General features: G+C 40.8%; 1 protein-coding gene across 3 annotated transcripts in view; it reads right to left on the bottom strand.

Annotated features, from left to right (window-relative positions):
• LOC117167985 (fatty acyl-CoA reductase wat-like) overlaps positions 1 to 5,792 on the bottom strand; it is a 58,933-nt gene that overhangs the window by 36,883 nt on the left and 16,258 nt on the right. The gene's annotated exons all lie outside the window — the stretch shown is intronic.

The following is a 5,792-nucleotide window of genomic DNA, read 5'->3' on the forward strand; positions in this document are numbered from 1 at the left end:
CCCCACCTATGGCCACATCTCATGACCGTGAGATGAGCGGTCACAAGGCACGATGAAATCACAACAACAGTTCGTCGAAACCTTCGTGTGTCTTGAGAACACGAATCGATTCAAGGATGGCAGCTTTCTTCAGGACAATTACTTTTGTTGGATACAGTCGTTGCAGCTTCGTTTTGACTTCTTGATACCTCTCCTCCTTATCCTTCGTTTGAGCAGTGATGTTGCAGTCGGCAGGAGCAGAGAATTTGATCACGAATACAGTTCGTTTCTCGAAGTCGTGGAGAACGATGCACTGGTTCAGAAGAAGTAAGATGGAGCAGCCGGAGTGTTTTTGGAGTATGCCAGTGCAGCATAACCGAATACGCTATAAAGTTGAAATGGTACCATCTAGACACACGAAAATGCAACCCTCTGTATTTCAATTAAGCCCTGATGAACTGAGAAAAGAAAATGTTTGCTCTTTTGACAAGGACTGTTATTCTACATTTCTGTCAAAGTTTCTGTAAATTTACTTGTCAAGTAGCTCTTAGCAGAATTTTTCAATTTCTGCTATCTTTACAACGGCTTTCATAAGTGAAGCATTTAGATAGAGAAATGCTTTGTAAAGGAACGCTCCTTTGCCAATGATCTCGTCGTTCCTGAACATTTTTAGGAGATGATCTCTGCCATTTGCAACGATGTAAGCTGCACTTAGAACAATTTAGTTATGAAGACACTAAAGATTCAAAAGTGCGCGTCTGCCTGGACGGTGGAATGTATGCTGGCGAAACGCTCACACTGAGTGGACGGATCGCCTCAAGAACGGCTTTCTGGACTACTATGATGCCAGGATTGTCTCTCTTCACGAACGATTAATGGCACGCATTCACACTCTGTGTACTGTAGCGTGTTTCAAAACTGCTTTTGCGAAATCAAGCTGTCATAAAAAACTGAATATAAACCCAGAACGCTTCCCCAACCGCTGTATGAACAAGCTGCAGCCGAAGAGGAGGGACCGAAATTAAGATTAATCGTGGAAAGCCTAAACGTCCTAAGCTCCATTTTCTGACTGAAATAGATGCCTTCCTTCGTGAGGATATCTTGGAGAAGTCTGACATTTGAAACATCAATAGTTCAGTTTATGGTGTGTCAAGAGCTTTGGCTGATTAAAGTTGAAGGCTAAAACTGACGATGGATCAAAAGAAGAAAAGACGCTTGCATTAAATGAAGATTGGTTGGGCAAAACTGTGCGTCCTGTGTTCAGTGCTCGGTATAGTGTGCCATTGACTACATTACACGAAAATATGAGCATATGAACGTATGATAACGAACTGATGATCTACCATATACAATGAACAAGTGAAAGCTGCTGACATTCAAGCAGCACATTGTTGACAAAATAAGGGTGTTATCCGACGCAAAGAGGAGTATGCAGAGGAGTATGCAGATAAGGCAGGAAAACAAGGAATGTCCATCGTGGTTGATGGACATTCTTTCACACATTTATGAGGTTATCGAAAAGCTCCTTGGAGCGAATGACATTGCTAGTGTTTTAATTCAATTCCAGTGTTGTCAGGATTCGCGTCAAGGAGCTTTTCGATAACCTCATAAATGTGTGAAAGAATGTCCATCAACCACTGTGCAAAATGTGAGAAAAACGTTTAAGGACTCAACGAACTTTTCCGCTGAGGGACCAGATGGTATCAAGAGCTTCTGGTAAAAGAAATTTACTTTTACGCTGGTGGTAGGATAAAGTAAGATGCATAGAAAGATCAATGCCTCTTCGGAAAACTAAATTTACTAAATTATCTGAAAATTATCGTGTGTCAATAAAACAACTCTGCCTCTGTCTCTATCTCTCGCATTACGCAATTCAACTGAATGCCTCTGGGGCGTCGCTATTCATCGCGAGCATAAGTTCACTCATGTAAGGGAGACCACCCTACAGTAGATAATGGTTTGATGTAATTAATTTTTACTTATATTTTTGCTAATTTATATAGATGACGTGAAAATCTATACTTCTAGTTCAAAGAAATTTCAGAGTACTTTAAATATCATCAAAGGGTACACATGAGAGATTAGTATGAATTTTTGATTCAACAAGTGTGTCCAAATTAATCTAAAACGAGGACGGATTACTGACGTTCCCAGGGACCCTGAGCATGTGCATATAAAGTATTATACGAATTTACAGTAATTTTTTACATTTAGTGCCGCAATATTTTTCTTATGCATTTGACCTGATGAACTAAAAAATCGCATTCAAAAATGTTATATACACTGTAAAAAATACGTTTTAAGATTGCACTTCAAAGTGTGAATTTACACATATAAAATGTCACTTTTGATGCATTAAAATTACAGGTTAGAAAGCAAATTAAAACATGTTGTGTAGAATGACGTCTCTTACAGATTTAATTCAATGACTTTGCATGAATTCATACGACGTGTTAAAAATCACTACGTTCAGAGTGTGTAAAAAAAGGACTCACGATGTACATAGTAAAATTCCCCAGACTGGTAAAAGTACCAACTGCGCATAAATTTCTATTTTCTAATGAAAATTTCTCCACTTTATAGTGATTTTAGATTCGTCCGTATAGTATTCCACATTTGTGTCATTTTCGCAATAGAGTTTTTTTCGCTCTTTTGTACGCGTGTTATGAGCGAACGTACATTTTAGTTTACAAACTTTATTGCTCACTTTCGGCGAAAGCATAAATGCGAGTGACTGATTTCAAATTATAAGTGCAACGAACCGAAATATTAAAAAGTCATTGTTTTAGATTTACAAAATAAACATACAAAATGTTGCGAACCAATTCATAAAAAATATTTTCAAAGCGATTTTCAAGTTTAGCCGAACAAATTGCATTGAAAAAATATAGCGTGACTAAACTTACAATTTTTTTTTTAAATTTGTGGACTAATGTTATGAGACATCTTTATACTAGTGACATCAGTGAAAGAGACTCTCCGAAGAAGATACAAGCGTCTTCTGCGACAGATTTAGTCTACCAATCTGTCGACGTTGAGCAAGGTATTTACGACTATCATGCTTGCCGTCCCGGTTCTAATATACTCTTTTTTGATGGCACAATGACTGAAGAACGTGCTTACGGCCTTCGATATCACCACACGTAAGATCATGCATGAGTGAAAATAGGAAAACTCTGGAATAAATTTTGTTGCAGATAATTTCAATATGGGGTTCCATCTCGCTGATAAATGATGTAAGAATACCCTTTTTTTGCCACAAAATTGTAAAAATAATTGGCCGCTATCCTGGCCTGTCGAACCCACCGAGGGAGATACAGTCAATTGCTCAAAATGAGGAGTGCCAAATATTCTCAAACTACGATATTCACACAGCAGTCCTTGTTGCACATTCGAGGCTAACATCGTTCTTCAAGACTTCGTGGAAGGAACTTATATTCGTGATAGAATTCTCGACTCCGGCTGAATACAATATTACCGCCAAGGAGAAAAAAGAAGATGATAGGTATGAGGACATTAAAAAGAAGCTGCAGCGATTGTACCCAAATGTACTGTTGAAATTATTTTCCTTGTTGAAATTTACTTCAGGAATTACACTGACCTCTTGGAAAACTTTGTTAAATTCAAAAAACCTCTAACTGACCTTGACCGTTACAATTGACCTATGACTTGGGTACGTACCTGAACGTAGAATTTTTCGCTCTATCGATTGCAGATGTACAAAAAGGGGGCTTCCATTTATAAAAACAAAGTTGACCTTCAAAAAGGCGTAAAGGTCAACTTCAAGGTCAAAATGAAAGTCAATATTAAATTCCTCGTTGAAATTCACTTCAGGAATTACACTGACCTGTTGGAAAACTTTGTTTATTTCAAATAACCTCTAACTGACCTTCAACATTACAATTGACCTATGACTTGGGTACGTACCTGAACGTATGATTTTCCGCTCTATCAATTGCAGATGAAAAAAAGGGGGATTCTATTTTAAAAAAAACAAAGTTGACGTTCAAAAAGCCATGAAGGTAAACTTCAAGGTCAAAATGAAGGTCACCATTGAATTCCTCGTTGAAATATACTTCAGGAATGACCTTCACTTGTTTGAAAAATATTTTACCTGAGGAAATATCCAACCATCCCGGAACTTGTTAGACATCCTGTATATATATATTCGGATCGGTTTTGATTTTTTAAAATCAAACCGAAGGGCCTATGACAAAGCCACCGAACGCGTCCTCGGGTTGCGGATAGAGGGTCCCTGTACCAAAGGTTTTTGCTGAATATGGTTACAAAAATAAATAGGCAGTCGCGGGCAATTGTCCAGGGGTGGTTCCGAAGGAATTAAACCCCAAGCGGAGGTGTGAAAACCATGCCGAAAGCTGAATGGCACCTGGGTGAGGTGTCTAGAACGGTGACTCTGGAATACCGGGCGACCTCTCAGAGTACGCAGCCTTATCCTTGCATGCGGGGCTGTACAAGGATGGACGAAACCCTTTCCCTAGCTTCTCGTGGGAACAACAATGACAACATCAAACATAGTTGTAGTAAGTGTGGTTCAAAACAACAAAACGCGCAGGGCTCCCGACAATGGGTCGGCCAACAATGCCGATCAATCTAGAGCTGGGGGAGCCAATGAAAATGGATTCAATGCGATGGATCAGCGGGATCTCGCGAACTTTGGGTGGACGGAGCGAGTAAATTACGACTTGCTAGAGTGCTACGATGCGAGTGTGACCCGTGAACGGGGTTACATGGTACGGCTGCATCCTCTGTGGTGCGAGAAACACCCGGAGATATCGCACTTTTCGGAGCAACGTCTGCGAAACCATGCTGAACTACTCCGTAAAAGGGACTATGTAAGCGGAACACCTACTCTACCACAGCGAGAACAAGCCGGCAACAAAGAAAGAGAGGCGACACTAAGACCAACCGCGGGCAGGCATCCAAAAGATGAAGAGCGATGCTTTACGACCCGGAGAAACATCAACACCAAGGTTTGTCTCAAGCCTAAAGATCTGGCTGAAATGGATAACGAGCTTCGTGGACATTTTTCCGGTGAATCCGAACTCTGGGCTATCAATTATTGTGTGTATAATGCAGCGAGAGCTTTGGCCGATGCGAACTGTAAAACAAAACGAGCAGCTGATCATAAGACCAAAAGACGAATGCATCAACTTGCCATAAAGATAGGCTGGGCAAGATAGTACGCGTCCCGCATTCAATGTGTGATTGACTACATCACATCTGGCAGGAATTTTACCGCCAACGTTCGAAAGTTCGTGCGCGAACTCCGGACCCCTTATTACACACTTAACAAGTTAAAGCTGCTGACCATCAGGCAGCATATTGTTGAGAGAATACGGTACTATCTGACGCTAAGAGAAGTCTAGAGCGGAGAGAGAGGTGGGTCAGAGAAAATCAATAGTTTCTCTCTGACCCATCTCGACTCTTCGAAGACCCTTCAGTTACTGTCGAACACCCACCCAAACCAGAGGAGGTCGAAGTATTTTGGAGAGAAGTCTACGAAGTTCAGAATAGACTGGACGAAGACTCAGAAAATATAAATAGCTTCAGGGAGTTATGTGTTGCCCTCATAAAACCTGATAAAGAATGCCCACCCATCACTGTCGAGGAGGCGAAAAAAGTATTAAGAGGGATGAAGAACTATTCCGCACCGGGACCAGGTGGTATCAAAACCTTTTGGTGGAAGAAGCTTTCTTCAACCCATCAGCATTTGGCCCGTATTTTCACCTCATATTTGAAGTCGGAAGAGCCGATTCCAGAGTGGTCGGTGGAAGGGCGCACAATACTCCTGC

The sequence above is a fragment of the Belonocnema kinseyi genome, chromosome 2, assembly GCF_010883055.1.
Source record: "Belonocnema kinseyi isolate 2016_QV_RU_SX_M_011 chromosome 2, B_treatae_v1, whole genome shotgun sequence".
In the NCBI taxonomy this organism is placed as follows: Eukaryota; Metazoa; Arthropoda; class Insecta; order Hymenoptera; family Cynipidae; genus Belonocnema; species Belonocnema kinseyi.